Raw genomic sequence first — 16,722 nt, 5'->3', positions numbered from 1 at the left:
GGGCAGGGGCATGGCCAGGGGGTGGGGCAGGACCTTGGCAGGGTCAAGGGCTGGGGCAGGGCCAGGGCCGGGTCCAGGGGCAGAGACAGGGCCAGGGGCAGGGCCAGGGGCAAGGGCAGGGCCGAGTGTTGTGGCTTGGGCAGGGCCTTGGCCAGAGGCTGGGGCAGGGCCAAGGGCTGGTGCAAGGGCAGGGCCAGTGTCAGGGCCGGGGGTAAGAGCAGAGACAGGGGTAGGGGCAAGGCCAGGGCCAGGGGCAGGAACAAGGCCTAGGGCTGGGGCAGTGGCAGGGCCAGCCTGAGGGGCTGGGGCAGGGCCAGGAACAGGGACAGGTCAGGGGCACAGCCAAGGGCTGGGGCAGGGGGCAGTGGCAGGGCCAGGGTCTGGGTTAGGGGCAGGGGCTGGGGCAGGAGATCTACCAGGGGCAGAGGCAGGTGAAAGGAGGGGTAGGGGTCAGGCCAGGGGCTAGGGCAGGGACAGGTGCAGGGCCAGGGTCTGGGTCAGGCCAGGGGCTGGGGCAGGAGCAGGGGCAGGGCAGAGGAAGGGACATGGGCAAGGCAGGGGCAAGGCCAGGGGCAGGGCCAGGGGCAGGGGCAGGGGCAAGGGCTGCAGCAGGTCAGGGCCAGTGCCAGTGGTTGGGTTAGGGGCTGGGGCAGGACAGGCACAGGGCAGTGGCAGGGGCAGGGGAAGGGTAGGGACAGGGGCAGGGGCAAGGCCTTGGCAGGGTCTGAGGCAGTGTCAGGGGCAGGGGCTGGGCCACAGGCTGGGGCAGGGTAGAGGTAAGACCAGGGGCAGGGGTGTGGCACAGGAAGGGCTGATGCAGGGGAGGGGCAGGGGCAAGAGAGGGGCAGGGGCTGGGATAGAGGCAGGGACAGGGGCAGGGACAGGGGCAGGGGCAGCGGCATGGCAGGGGCAGGGTCCCCAGCCACAGAGGGGTGGCTCCTCTCTCCCCTGCACAGGAGCCCCCCCGGTGCACCCATGGGCGAGAGGCCAGGTGCCTGGCTCCTGTCAGAGGTGGGACATTTTAGTACTCCTAGAATCCATAGAACTGCATGACGTGAGACTGTGATTTAATTCAATTTTCGCCAGATATTTAAAATCTGGGCAACTTTTATTAACTAATCCTTTTCTTAATAACTAACTTTCCTTATTTTTCACATAGAATTTTTTATTATTAAATTTTTTTTGGACGGATGCATGGTCTGGTAAATTATTTAATATTTTAAATTAGAGAAGTTGTGTGTTTACAAACAAATACTGTAAAAGAAATACAGCATTCCCATACACTGCGCCCCTATTATCAACACTTCACATTAGTGTGGGACTAACTAACTAACTAACTGCCGCTGGTGAAAGAATATTTTATTTCTACTATTAACTGAGTTCATGGTTACATTAGGGTGCATTTAGGCACCTCGCATTTGTGGGGTACATGTGTTATAATTCGTGAAAGAACATTTTTCTATCCAAGTCTTTTGTTCCATTTTTAAATTGGGTCGCTTGTCTTCTTTATTGTTGAGTTGTCAGGTTTCTTCCTTCCTACATTCTGGATGTTAAAGCCTTCTTGGAATGCGGTTTCCAAATATTTTCTCCCATTCTCTGGCTGCTTTTACACTTCCGCCATCAAGTCCTTGGAGTGCCTGGGAAGGCCCCATCCCCTCTGTCCCCGCAGACTCGGACGCCCTGGTGGGCTCCCCTCTCATGGCATGTTGGGGTGTCTCTGTGTGCACGTGCCTCAGTGGGGGCTCCACCATGGGTCTCGCAAGTGATGGCACGTGGGAAGCCCTCGCGCTGCACCAGCGCTGACCTCTCCAAGTCAGGGGCCACATCGGCTGCCTTTAAAACACCAGAGATCAACCAGCGCCACCACCAGTGCACCTGTGCAGGGGGACACCTGCGCCCTCAGTGCAGTTACACAATCCAGCTGAGTTTCTGTCTCCCGAAGGTGTCATGTGAATGGACACACTGACAAAGCCTGGGCCTGAGTTCAGTGGGGAAAACTCTGTCACAGCCCTTTTCCTCAGGCATCCCAGGCACGGCCACACATCCTCATGCACAGAGCCACCCACGCGTGGGAATGAGCATCTTACCCAATGGGTCTCAAGCTTAGTTTTCACCCCAGAAGCTGGTTTTCTCATAACCCCCTAACCTGTCACTGAGTAACAACGTGCAAACACTTTGGGGAAATCAATCTAAGGCTTGGCTCTTTTCTTTTACCTAAAATCTATGATCCGTGCTACTGAAGAATTTTATGCTTTTCTTAAAATAATTACTTTTGGGAAATAGCTGTGATCTCCTATTCCTTATTCACCACCCTCTGCCCCAAATGAGCCTTAGCAGCAGGGCACTGATGCCCCAGGTGAGCCTTAGGGGGCTGGGCCCTGACTCAGGCCTTTGTCCCATGAAAAGGCAGATGTTTTCCAGATGTGCCCAGGAAATCATCCCTAGGCAGGGTGCCTGGTACCTCATGCCTCTGATGGGAGATCTTACCTGTATGAAATGTCACTTTCAGAGCTTTGAAGCTGATAGCCTACACCAAAATGCACATTTTTGGTGTTTTATTTCTTAGTTGCAGTAATTTCAAAACTGTAACTGAGCTTCACTGTAAATTGCTGGGTTTAGCTTTTGACGGCATGTGGGCTTGATTGCCAGCTCTGCTTGTTCATTGTTTCCTAAGGAAAACTCCACAGCCTCTGTACATGTGTAATTAGCAAATCACTAGTTTTGCCTTCTTCCCACTCCTAAGTTGCTAAAACATCTCTAGATTCTAACATTTGCAGGGTGAAGCTGAGCAGCTGGCACCAGCCAGCTCAAACCTGCCCTGCCTCTGGGGTGGCCTGTTCCCCAGCCCTGGTAGGACTGTTTTCCAGCAGGACACCAGGTCGGGCCAAGGCCCCGTGTCCAGGCTGAGGCCCCATTGGGCCGAGGGGTGCTGGCACCAGTGTGGGTGTGTGGGTACATGCAGGGCAGTGGGCCTTGCACCCATGTAGCCCTAGAGGTGGGGCTGTGCCAGGCTGTCCCTCAGGGCCACTGGACCTCATGGCTGCAGGTTTAAGTCCGACATGCTTCCCAGCCCACACCGGCCCATCTTTCCCAAGCTGGACCCTTTGGAGCATGGCCTGGGCTGGTCTGCACTGGGGGCCACTTAGACCTGTGGCTTGGACATGCCCTCACAGCAATTGTGGAAGCTGCGGCTGAGCAGCTGGTCCTGACTGCACCCTGTCCCTGCCCATGAGGAACCATGATGCCTGTTGTTCAGGTAAGTGGAGGGACAGAGTGGACATACCGCAAGCCCACCGGCCTCCCATCCCTCTCGTTCCCGTTCTTGGTGAGAAGATTTCCTGGGGTAGGTGGCCACCTCCATGTCCCAGCCAGGTGGCTCCTGTGCTGGCTGCTGTGGCTGAGCTGAGGCCACGGGGTGGCTGCTGGATAGGGAGTGGCCCTGGAGCCTTATGGGCATCAGGCCCCCTGTGGTCATGAAGGCGCTTTGTGGAAGATGCCCGGGGCTCAGCTGACCCCATTGCAAGCAGCAGCACTTCCCAGCTGGCCACTCAGTGACAGATGTGTGGAAAGCAAAACATGTTTGGGGGACCCAACCCCCTTCAGGTGTGTCTCTGTCTGGTGAAGGAGTGGGACCCCAGGCTCAACAAGCTCCCCAGGCCCTGCTGCTGGGCAGCAGGCATCCTCCCTGGAAGGGGCCACCCTTGCATGATCCTCAGCACCCCCAGGTACCAACGTGGGGTTTGGGGTGTCCCATGACCTCCTCCAAAAGACTGCTGAAGGGCCCTGGCCAGCCCCACCCTAACTTGTCTTGTTCCACGTGGCCAACCCAGACTGAAACCTGTGAGAACACCCCAGGAAGGGGGCTTGGAGACCCCCAGATGAGCAGCGGTGGGGATGCTGGTGGGCAAGAGGCATGGCACCTGGGAGGCTCTGGCCATGGCAGGGGGAGCCTCAGGAGCAGAGAGCTGGGGAGACCCTGCGGAGCCCCATCCCTGTGTCGCACCGGTTGCAGGGGCCTCTTGTGGGGGGACTGCACGACCTCACAGAAGGCCGCTGTGCCTACTGCAGACGGCCAGGACCCCTGGGTCCTGCAGAGGGGCCAGCTTCAGGCTCTTTTGGATGCAGACACGGTGACGTGGGTTTGTGCTGACCAGGCCGTAATCTTGCAGTGTCCACTGTGGGTGACAAACACAAAACCTGTGTCCCCACCTGGTCACACAATGGGCATCACGTGGTCTGCTGACTTTCCTTGGGGAAAGAATCCACACTTCATGGCTGAGCTTTGTAACATTGCAGTTTCCAGTCACTGAAGGCGCAGGTGTCCCCCTGCACAGGTGCACTGGTGGTGGCGCTGGTTCAGGGAGACAGAATTTGTCCTGTGCGATGCTGGCTCTGGGAAGGAATGTCTGTCAGCTCCCACGGGGCCTTCCGAGAAGGGTGAAGCTTGCCCACCCAAACTGTTCCCCCAAGAAGGTATGTTTTGCAGGCCTGGGCAGAAACGCTGACAAAGGGGCCAGAGCTGCTGCGTGTCCCCTGGGCCGCTTTTCCTCACCTTCGCCCCATAGACCATAGTGCCCCCTGGCATCGGCAGCCCGGGCTGTGCACTTCCTGCTGGAGAAACCCCTGCTGGCTCCCATCTTCCCTGGCATGGCCCTTCCAGCCAGGGGTCCTGAGCGCCCCGGGGTGATGGTTGCCCCACCCGAGCACCCCAGGGGATGGTCATCCCCACCAAGCACCCTGAGGGGATGATCAGCCCCATTGAGCACCTCAAGGGAACAGTCAGCCCCACAGAGCACCCCGAGGGGATGGTCACCCAGCCTGAGTGCCCCAGGGGATGGCCAGCCATGACAGCACCCTGGCCAACTCTGAGGGACCATCAGCTAACCATTTATTCCACTGCGAAGAGCTCATCTGGAAACGATGTTATGATGAGAAAGCAGCACAGTGAAATAAGACAAGCACAGAATTGAAATGGCTCAGAGAATGGTCAAGCATGCGCCTGGAAGGGCAGGGGTCTTCAGAGTCGCACCACAGAAAATACATTTCCAAGTGTGGTTGCTTTGCCCCCAGGAGTTTCTTTGTTCCTTTAAATCCAGCATCACCCCCGGCTCACTCCCCCCAGCCCCGTCGGCATGTCCTGGGCCCACGTGCTCAGTGGCCCGCCCCCACGAATGCAGGCGTTTTTATGAATCTGTTCTCCTTTGTGATGTGGGAAATGATCTTGTAGGGTTGTGCTGGTTTGAAAGGATGCATGTCCCCTAGAAAAGCCATATTTTAATCCTAGTCCCATTTCATAAAGGCAGAATAGTCCCTATTCAGTACTGTATGTTTGAATCTGTAATCAGATCATCTCCCTGGAGATGTGATTTAATCAAGAGTGGTTGTTAAACTGGATTAGATAACATGTCTCCACCCATTTGGGTGGATCTTGATAAATTTCTGGAGTCCTATAAAAGAGAAAACATTTTGGAGAATGAGAGATTCAGAGAGAGCAGAGCAGAACAGCATAGCCACGAAAAGCAGAGAGACCACAAGCCAGTGAATTTTGGAGATGAAGAAGGAAAATGCCTCCTGGGGAGCTTCATGAAACAGGAAGCCAGGAGAGAAAGCTAGCAGATGACAGCATGTTTGCCATGTGCCCTTCCAGCTGAGAGAGAAGCCCTGACAGTGTTCGCCATTTGCCTTCTCACTTGAGAGAGAAACCCTGATCTTCACCGGCCTTCTTGAACCAAGGTATCTTTCCCTGGATGCCTTAGATTGGACATTTCCATAGACTTGTTTTAATTGGGACATTTTCTCAGCCTTAGAACTGTAAACTAGCAACTTATTAAATTCCCCTTTTTAAGAGCCATTCCGTTTCTGGGATATTGCATTTCGGCATCTAGCAGACTAGAATAAAGGTCCACGCGGGTTGTTGAGGAAACGTTTCCTGTGGTTTTAAAACTTCAGCTGCACCTGCCCCTCCCCCATACTGAAAAACAAGAACATCCTTATCCATATCTCCGGGTCAGAATTCTTATTAAAATAGTGCAGGCCTGGGGGCGGGGGGAAGAAATTATTTATTGGAGGCTGAAATGAAATGCTGTGACCAGCTCTGTGGTAATTGATGTAGAATTTAAAGCTGAAAATCCCGCCGTCAGTGACGCGTTCTCAAGGTGGGACGGGCTTCCTCAGCAACTTCCCGCAGCGCTCTGTAAACTGGTGCAAAATGAGCCATCTCAGGAATTCTACACCGAAGTGTGAGCTGGTAGGTCCCTAGTGTGAAGGATCGAGGGAAAGTGGAGATGGGTCTGCAGAGGGCCAGCCCCAAGCAGGGCGGCTCCAGCTGCTGATCCGATGCCCCCTCCCTGCACTCACAACCCCCTCCCCTCCCCCTCCCCTTCCCCTCCCCTTCCCCTTCCCCTCCCCTCCCCCCCTCCCTTCCCCCCTTTCCTTCCCCTCCCCTCCCCCCTCCCTTCCCCCCTTTCCCTCCCCTCCCCCCTCACCCCCTCACCCCCCACCTCCCCACTGACTCACTCTGCTGCTGCAGCAAGGAGCATTTCTGGTAGCCACCTACGGTTAAATGCAGAGTAACTGTGATGTTTAAAAATCCCAACATTCAAACAAACCAGCAGAGAAGCAACTAGGTGTCCGTCTGTCTCAGACATACTGATGGGGCAGCCGGTGCTGGCAGGAGAGGTGGACACCCAGCAGAGCTGGGTGAAGTGGATCTAATAGGGAGCTGCAGGGCTGGGTTCACAAGTGCACGTCTGCATAGAGCGTATTGGTAATTCCATATTTGATATACTGAACAAACAACCTCCATATCATCCTCGTGTGCCCAGGAATTTTAGCCAAGAATTAGCTGTTTTTGTGTAAACACCACATCATTGTCAATCAATTTTAGGCAATAATGGGCTTGTCAATAAGAAGCCCAGGAATCACCATAATTATATGCAGGAACAGGCCAAGCCTTGAGGTCTCTCCTATGCAATTGGATGAACACAAAAGAAATAATGTAACATTATGTTAATTTACCACTTCACAGTTACAATGTGCTTTGGGGATGTGGTTTGGTTTCATAGTTTAAGTCACAGCAGATGTGAATATCACTGTACAGGTGAGGAAAGGTTCAGAGAGGTTAAGATACCTGCTCTGGGTGCACAGCTTGATACCAGCCAGAGACCCAGACCTCTGCCTGCCAGGACATCCAGGCAGCAGCTGCCCTGACACACCACCTCTGGGGCACCTCTGAGTTCCCCTGCCAGACACCCTGGCCAGCCCTTGGACACTTGCTCTGGTGTCAGGAGGTGCCACAGGCTTCCTTCTGGCTTCAGAGCCTGAGAAGGTCACTCTGACTCCAGCTTCTGCCACTCTGTGGTCAGGGGCCTGGCAAGACCCAGAGCCACACCAAGCAGAGATGCAGGAAAGGGCCTGTCATCCAGGCCCCTGGGACAGCTCAGCAGAGTTTCTGGGATGGCTGCTTCCCTTCCCCTTGACTCTTTCCTTGTGAATTGAGGTGAAATTGAGGTAACAGAAACTCAACCATGAAAAGTGAAGTTTGGTGGCATTTACCACCTTCACAACATCATGGAAATGTCAGCTTTGTCTAAGTTATAACAGTTCATCACCCCAAGAAGAAGCCCGGTGCCTCAGCTCCCCCTCAGCCTCCCACCCCCAGCCCCCGAATTTGTCCTGTCTCTGGATTTACCTCTTCAGGACTGTTTTTGCCTCCTGGCTTCTAAAGTGAAAACCACCTAATGGTTTGGTTTAAGCAATGGGATTTACCAGTTTTGAGGCCAGGAGAAGTCCCAGCTTCGGGTGTCCTCCAGGCAGTGCTCCCTCCCAGGGGCCTGGGGGCCTGGGGCTGCGGCCACCCGGTCAGGTCCCCTGTTCCTTCTGCTCCTTCCTGCTCCTGCTGTCGCTGTGGCCTCTCTGTAAGGTCCAGTGACAGGGTGAAGGCCCTGCCTGACTGGCAGGGCCACCCCTTTGTTACGTTACCCCAGCAGGTTCCATCGGCAGGTGCCCTGAGGAGCAGGTCAAGGACACAGTTTCCTGGGGAGGCAGCTCCCGGGCACACGGGGACCTCCGTCAACGAGCCCTGCTGGGCATGCTCAGGGCTCCGGTCTGTTCACGGCTGGACGGCCGGGTCAGGAGTGAAGCCGCTGTGACCTTCCTGTACGAGGCTCAGGTAGCCCTCGGGGAAGGGGCTGCGGGCCGCAGGGGGCCCATGTCTGATTTTTTGACAAACTGATCTGCAGGACTGCCCCTGCCACGATGGTGACTTCCTGAGCCCAGGCCACGTCTGCACCTGTGGGATGGGGTGTGGGGACCAGACGGGGCCCCCGCAGCTGCAGGGCTTGCCTGAGGGGTGCTGCGGCCCCCATGGCCCACCTTCACCTGAGAGGACCCTACGTGTGGGGTCAGCCGAGGGCAGGCTTGGGGCTGCCGCTGGTGCTGAATTCCAGCCGGGCAGGAAGAGTGACAAAGTCCGTGGGACCTGGTGAAAGCCAGCACCTGCCACGCGCTTTGCAGAAACGCGCCTCGTCTGAGAATTGAAGATGTGACCTGGCTCATGAACACAGTTGACTAAAGCCTCTATTAAATTGAGCCCTGGATTTTTTTTTCCAGCAGTCATTATTCATGCAAACTACACAAATTCATTTGTAATGAAACCAAACCAACAAAAATGAAACAAATCCACAAAACTCAGGACTGTGTTGAAGTTTTATTTTTTTTAATTTTTTAAAATTCTACTTTTAAAACTAGAGGCAGGATAAATACAGATTCAAGCATGTCTCCTATTCCTTTCAAATCTATAATTCTGGATAATCTGTAATGTGAAAAATTGTGACCTTTTGTCACTGTGATTGACTAGCCAACAAGGAAAGGCTATTTAATTTAGTGTGTTTCCTCATCCAAGAATAATTAAAGCAAAAAATTGTGAACTAAAATTTTGTGATTAAATACCACTTAGCAAGGAAAACGCTTCCCCTGAAAACATATAAAAAATCCTTGTCATAGGAATGTGGAAAATAGAGAAAATGTGCTTTTTTTAAAATTTGAGAGTTGTAGTACCCAAAGGTGTTGCCTTCTAGGTTTTTGTAGGCATAGTTTTCCTTCAAAATTCAGATTTCTGATTCTTGATTTTTTGTTTAACATATAGAACTTCCTGTTTGAAAAATTACTTCCTAAGCTTTGAATGCCTGGGTAATTTAACAGATATGTGGCATTCCAGTGTCACTTTGCTCCCTCCACGGCACCCGAGTAGTTTTCGAGGCCACCTCCCGGCTGTCCACCCTGCAGTGACTCCAGGACCCGCACCAGGCATATACACTGTGCAGTGTGCGCCCTCTTTCTGCGTCATCACCGGGTTTACGTGTCCTCAGCTCTGAACATCACAGTCGGAGCCCTGGGGAAGAGCCCGTCTGTGCCCCTCAAGGATGAAGCTGAGGCCACGAAACAGATGCTGGGGGGACAGCGTGGGAACAGGTGCCAATGTCCCCCTTGTTTCTGCAACTTCTCAGTGTATCCCAGAATGCCGTGACATTGCATTTTAACACCCATCATGGGAACGACACACCGGCAGGCTCTGTGCATCGTCAGGGCCACCTGCAGCCCAGGTTGGCACATTCCCAGCAAAGCAAGAGGCGCCCTGCTCTGCTGCACCCCAGCCCTGCGCAAGAGGTGAGCAGCCAGTGGTCTTGTCCCCGCAGAAGAGGCCCCCACAGCAGCTGCTCCGCCTCCCAGAGCTTGGGGCTCCTGCATCCACCACTAGTCAGGGCTTGGGGCCTGCAGGGGACACAGGCAGGCCATAGAGACAGAGACCAGGACCCTACATCCCCTGGAACCCCAAGGGGTCTTGTCCTCCCCCATGGATGCACCCAGAGCACTGCTCTCGTTTCTACCCTCGGCCCCCTGAGCTCCTCCCCAGGCATGTCCGCTCCAGGGGCCTGCGGGGCCCAGACATGATGCTCTGAGAACCCAGGGGGGCTGCAGGGCCCCTGGGGGGGAGAGGATCTGGGTGGCCACACTTGGCTGGGGTGGGGAGGGCGCAGGCGCAGGGTCCCCAGCGGGTCCTGGGTCTGTGTGCCTCAGAGGAGGCCTGACGGGCCTCGGGTGGGTCCTGCGGGGGAGGGTGTGGGGGCGAGCGAGGGAGGAGTTGGGGGGAGTGGGGTGTACTCGGGGAAAGTCAGCGAGGGCCTGGCTGGGTCCTGGGAGCCCCAAGAGCCCGGCGTGGGGCGGCCCGCTCCCCGCACAGCCTCGGCCTGAGAATGGGGGTCCTGGGCACCCCGAAAGCCTGTGCAGAAGTGCGGATGAGGTGGGCAGTCCCACCCAGCAGGGTTCCCTCCCGAGTCGGCCTCCACCGCAGCAGCAGCTTAAAGCATTTCCATCCTCAGGGACGAGTCTCCTAAGAAGGAGCTCAGTTCGGGTGACCCCTCTGCCTTGGCAAGGTGGTTCTCCGTGGGGCGGGACATTGGCTGAGGGCGGCGGGCAGGTCCGGAGGGTCCCTGTGACCCTGTCCTGGTGGCGGTCCCCAAACGTGGACCTGCGGTCGCTGTCCCTCAGCCAGTCCAGGTGCTGCCGGCCAGCGTCTCGGGCCGGTGCCCTGCCCGGGGGTGGGGTGGGGACAGAGGCCCGAGTTCTGCCCCCGCCGCTCCGGCCTTAACCAGGCTTCCGGGGCAGAGCAGGGTGACTCCGGCCGCCTCCCGCTCAGCCGCACCCAAGGCCTGCCCGCCGCCGGGCAAAGGTACAGCAGGGCAGGGCGACACCCGCAGTGCCGCCACGAGCTGAACGCCAGCTCCACACTCGGTGCAAATGTCCCCAGCCTCCGGGCCACACTCCTTCTTCTGCTCGGTGCTGCAGTTCCCTGCCATGGGTCTGGATGGGTGCCTCATTTGGGTGAATGCACCCTGGTGCACTGTCTTTATCAGACTCGCTTCATGGCAGGTAACATGGACCTCGCCGTGGGCTGAGCTCATGTGACGGGGTGGGGGTGAGAGGCCAGCACGGGCCCTTCATTGGGTCAAAGGATCATCGGATCAAAGGACAGTCCCCTGAGCTTGGGAACTCGGCAGCCAAGAGGATAGCACCAGCCCACCTTTGACTTGGTCACTTACCCCAAAAATAAATTATCAAGAGTTACTGCAAGAAAAATACTTGACACCTGGAGGCTCCTTTTACTTTAAAACTCAATCAGCCACATTCGAGGGGAGAATTTTATTGACTGAACATTAGGTCACAGGAGAGTCCAGAAGTTGGCCTGGCCTCCACGATGCCCACCATACGGTCCGAGACGGGCTCTCCCGGGGTCCCGGCTCAGGCTTGCGGGCAGGCTGACCACGGCGCTGGCCAGGGAAGGGCCTCAGGCACTGCTCAATGGGGTGTCCTGGGCTGAGGAGGGGAAGGGCCGGCCCATGTGGGAAGGATGTTAGAGAGATGGTGGGGGCAGAAGACCCCACAGGTGGGAGCAGGAACATCAACCCTTAAGTTGCAATGCAGAGAATGACTCACTAGGTGAGGGCTGACACTCCGGGGAGATGTTTCTGTTTGCTAAAGCTGCCAGAATGCAAAGTCCCAGAAATGGATTGGCCTTTATAAAGGGGATTTGTTAGGTTGCAAGTTTACAGTTCTAAGGCCATGAAAATGCCCAAATTAGGGCATCAACAGCGGGGATACCTTCACTCAAGAAAGGCCGAGCACATCCGGGGGTTCTGCTGGCTGGGAAGGCATCTCCTCTGCTTCCGGGTACACTGCTCTCAGCGTCTGAGTCCAGTGGCATCTGTGCCAGCTAACCAAGCACCTCCAAATGTCCATGTCTGGGCTTCTGCTCTCTGTGTAAGCCCTTTTATGGACCCTAATTAACCAGTTAAGACCCACCTTGAATAGATAGGGTCACTTTTCATGGAAATAATCAAATAACAAGGTCCCACCCATAATTGGGTGGGTCACATATGCATGGAAACCACCTAATCTAGGTTTCCCATCCACAAGGCTGGAGTAGAAAGCATGGCTTTTCCTGGTACATAACAGTTTCAAACCAGCCAAGGTGGACCTGCGGTCACTGTGGCTCAGGTGTTTCCCCAGGCAGGCGACATTTGTTTATACCTGACGAGATAATATCTGAAAGCCAAAGTTCAGTAGGAGAAAGTGAATTCCTTCCATGGCTTGAAGGAGGTTTCAAATTGTCATGCAGCTGTAAAAAGCTGAACATTGCCTAGAGCTTGTCTAGAGAACGGAACCGTGGTTCTGGAATTGACATTCTAACGTGTGCACACCTGCCCATGCCTGGACCCCCTGGGGCTCACCCTGGAGCCTCTGCACGGCATCCAACGCTTGGGAATTTGTCGGAGGGAATGCTCATGCCGGGTTAAGTTGGGTCATTTATGAATAACTGTTGGCTTCAAGCAAAGTAAAAATGCTTTTTAATCAGGGAGTGGACGTGCTCTGGGCCGGGTCTCCCAGGAAGCCTGGGCTGGAGCTAGGCGGGTGGCCCCGTGGCCAGCCTGTGTCACCCTGCCAGGTCATTCCAGGCTGCTGTTCCCAAGACCATGGGAGAGAAGTAATTCCTTCCTTTGCAGGATCAAAAACTTGGGTTCCTGACATCAGTGTGCCAAGGCAAAGGCCGAGGCGCTCGCCGCCCCTACTAGCCGACTTTGCCCCATGGAGACACTCAGCCCTGGGGTCCATGGATCAGCACTAGAGTGGCCTGACAGCTCCCCTCTGGGACAGGGAGGCAGCCACGCCCAGGCAACATCCCAGTGGTCAGCAGCACCTGCTGCATGGGTCGGGGCTGAGGAAACATGGGCAGCTGTTGGGTGGGGGGCCCGAGGGCACAGTGGGGAGGCACAGGGCATGGAGAGGGTGTGGGCAGGCCCTGGAGCCCAGCCCTTCCCAGGTGCCCAGCCCCTCCCGGGTGCCCAGCCCTTCCCGGGTGCCCAGCCCTTCATCTCCATGTGCCCTGGGCCTTGTGGTGCATAAAATGTGGCCCAAGCACGTCAGACCCCGAACTGCCCTTGGGCGCAGAGGCAGTGGGCCCAGAGGAGGGGCTCGGCCAGGGCAGGAGGCAGCCGGGTAGGGCAGAGGGGCTGTGCCAGGGTACAGGTCCTGTGGGAAGAGCCAGAGCTGTCCCCACAGATGGGCACTGTCCCCATGGGCAGGCCTGGACACCGGCTCCTTCCGGAAGCTTGTCTGCCTGGTGGAAGCTGTGTCTGCCGTGCCATGAGGAAGACCCAGCAAAGCCCGCACCTCTTTAGCTGAGATGCTCGTGTTTGGCCCATCGTGGGAGTTCCGGATCCTTTTTGAGGCATCAGTGTCACATGGCAGCACCTTCCTGCCTTGGGCCACTGGTCCAGAGCACTGGCCTGTTGGGAGCACCTGCTTCTCCAAGGCACAGGTTTGGCTCGGCTGCATCCTGTTCTCCACTCCTACACATTTCCCACTAAATGAATCTTGATCCTATGTTAATTACTTTATCTGAGATCTATGGAATGATGCTCGAAGAGACTTTCATTGAAATACTTAGATTGATTAGGAAAAAAGAGTGTTTTGTTTGTGTTCTGCATTGGATAATCTGTGTGTGCCCATGTGTCCTGCGTGTATATGCGTGCATGTCTGTGTGTATGTGTGTGCATGTGTGCACATGTGTGTGTGTCCCTGCATAAATGTATGTGTGTGTGCAGCAGTGCATGGGAAGGCAAGCACCTGCTCCCAGGGCTCTAGATGCTGCTCTAATGGCCTGTTTTTGTACCACCCCTTGCTGTGTGAGTCCTGCCACTGGGCTTTTCTATTAAAGATTCTGCATTTAAGAGATCAAAAGCAGGAGAGAGTGCTGGGAAGGGGCGAAGGTTAGGTTTGAACTCAAGTAGCTTCCCCAGACTTTGAAGCCTGTCCAGACAGGCCAGATGTGACTGAACAGCTTGCTTCCCAGTGGCTGGATGGTGCACGGGTCTTAAATTGACGAGTTGGCTGGTGCCAGGCTCTTTATTTCCACCCTTTGACCTTCTTGTGTGCCATAAATGACAGCTGATGGCATAGGTTTGAAAAGGGCAGGGGCTCCCAAGCCCAGGAACAAAATGGGAAATAAGCGCAGCGTGCTTAGCTGTCCTGTTAGCTCGGTGTAGACATGCTGGCCCAGCCCAAGACCCCACTTTGGAATGTGCCCTCCCTTTGCTATTTTTACATCCTTTTCACTCTTTCAGGTAAGCATCCAGAAAGGTCAAATCTGGAGAGGTGGCTGGGTTTTATTTTCCCATAAAGAGAACTTGAAGGTAATTTATTTGAGACATGGTCTATTTTTAACTCAGGTTTCATGGTTTATATCATGTTATTTCATATAAACATCTTCTGCTTTGGAGTTACATGAACTAGCTTTTCTGCCAGTGAATGTATCTGAAAGACTCTTGTGATTTTGTTAAAAAGGTTGTTCACTCCCATCGTGGCCTGTTAATGGTCACTCTGGATTTGCTGGACGAAGTAAGTCTGTGGTTAAGTCACAGCTGCAGGCGATTCATTTCCATGTGGGTTTTGCAGACTTCTGGGGTGTCACCAGCTAAGGGTCACTGCCCCTCCGCATGGGACAGCATCGTACTGTGCTCTTTGTTCTGCAGCATCTGTTAGTGGCTCATGGGTGACCCACACACTCGAGCGGACAAGTTGTGGCAGAATTGTCTTTCGCTGCTTCCCTCTGCCAGTGCTGGGTCCACGGGGAGACTGTGCCATGTCTGTCATGGAGCCTGCAGTGTTGGGGGGCCATGGGACCTGGCAGCTGGGGAAAGGGTGAGTGTCTTCCTAGGGAAGCTGGGCCATCCAATCGTGCCCAGCAGCTGCGGGGAGAAAAGGTTTTTGTTCTTCTGCAGCTGATCCACCTTCTGAGCTCTCCTGTGCCTGGTCAACACGTGCAGTGGGGCAGCCTCTGCCTCCTTGGACACAGGGCTTCCAGAACCTTCCCTGCCAGAGAGCAGCATCCTGAGCCCAGCTTGCATCTGGGTCTGCTGGGTGGCTCCAGACCCCTTCAAAGCTGTGTCTTCCCCAGACCCCAGACAGGATGCCGGCAGCAGCTTCTCCACCAAAACCCCATTGGCCTCCCACCTGCTGGGATTTCAGAGGGGTGGTCAGGCCTGCTGTGCCCACCTGGCCTCTCTAGTCCACAGCCCTCCTTTCTGGACATCTGTCCTGCATTCCCTATTCCTGGAGGCCGATAAAATCTAACATCCAGAAGCCTGGCTTGGCTCACAACATGATAAATGAGAGCAAGTGGAAATTTGGGAAAAGTCTCTCCAAATTGTTTCCTCAACTCCCAAATCCTACCTGATGGTCAGAAGGTGCACCCCAGCCCTTCCAGCCTCTTCCCCACTTCCCAGGCCACAGGAGGCCCTCAGGGTCAGTGCCGTGTAAGTTGCCAGGCAGCAGCACAGAGAGGGTGGTTGTTGAGGCGCAGTGACAAGAGGACGCCACTAGGACCAGGCGGGGGGTTACTACAAGGAGCCATGGCCCCACGGTCATGACAGAGCCGGGTCCCAGAGAAAATAAATGTGGTCACTGTCCACCCTGCCTGCCTTGGACACCTGAGCGCCAACCTCTCAGTGGCCCAGGGGTGCCTGCCAGGGACAGGGTGGGGGTGCCTTTTACCCTGGGGACCCCGGCCGTGCAGCCCAGTGAACTTGCTGGGGCACTGCGAGTTGCCAGCGCTGGGCTTCTGGAACCTCCTCAGTCCTCCTGCAGCCAAGGCACAGCTGACTGACCCAAAAGAGGGGTGCCAAGCCAGCTCGTGAGGATTCTGGGTTTCTTAAAGCTGCTGCCTTGGGGGGTTGAGACAGGTGAAATATCAGCTGTTCACAATCAACCCACTGAATGGTGCAGGGAGACCGCGGTGCTGGCATCTGAAACATCGAGACCATCAAGAAGGGCTCTCCCTCCCAGCCCCGGGTGTCATGCTGGGTGCTGCTTTCCCTGAGCTGGCTGGGCCTGAGGTTTTTCTGGAAACTGGTATCAGTTACCCTTGGGCATTTGGGGGAGATTTGGAGATGACCTATGGTAATGCCCAGTGCTGCTTATTTCTGCTAAGGCTAGGGTTTTGCTAAAATCAGCTGCAACCTGTAAATATGGGTCTTATGCTAACATCACAATCTTCCCTCAGTTAGCTACCACAATTGTGTGTTATTTGAAATGTAAATGTTTATGCCTCTAATGTCCAAAACCCCGAGGCATGGGGACACCCTGCCTGCACCTGCACATGCCACACGCCCGTGGGCACCTGCTCTCAGGTGGGCTGGATGTCACTGGGCAGTGCCAGGGCAGGCCTGGGATTGAAGCCAAGCCCCAGCTTCATCCTGCAATGACCCGTCTCCATTTGCCTAGATTAAGTTTAGAATCTATCTAAATTTTTCCTGCAGGAAAAAAGTCTTAAAGAAAATTTCAATTATATTCTTAAAGAGAAGCCACTGGGGAAATTTCAGATTAAACAGCTTGTCGGCAGCTTGTTGACTGGCAGGTGACATTGGCAGAGACTCAGAGCCTTAAACACGTTGGCTGCGGCGCGAGGTGCCCAGCGCCTCCTCTTCCGCTTTCCTTGAAGTGCTTCTACTTGAATCTCAAGTCTTTTGTTTTATTGACTTGCCATGTTAAGTGTGGATTGTGTGGGATTGCTTTTAATAAGTGAAATAATTGTAGTTCTGCAAATAGTTGAGCAGAGGAAGTTTGAAAGTAATGAAGCACCTTCTAGGGGATGAGGCTGAGCACCTC

This window comes from Tamandua tetradactyla, unplaced genomic scaffold (assembly GCF_023851605.1).
Source record: "Tamandua tetradactyla isolate mTamTet1 unplaced genomic scaffold, mTamTet1.pri scaffold_189_ctg1, whole genome shotgun sequence".
NCBI classification, from domain to species: domain Eukaryota; kingdom Metazoa; phylum Chordata; class Mammalia; order Pilosa; family Myrmecophagidae; genus Tamandua; species Tamandua tetradactyla.
The sequence above is the reverse complement of the archived record's forward strand: the minus strand, read 5'-3'. Positions refer to the sequence as shown.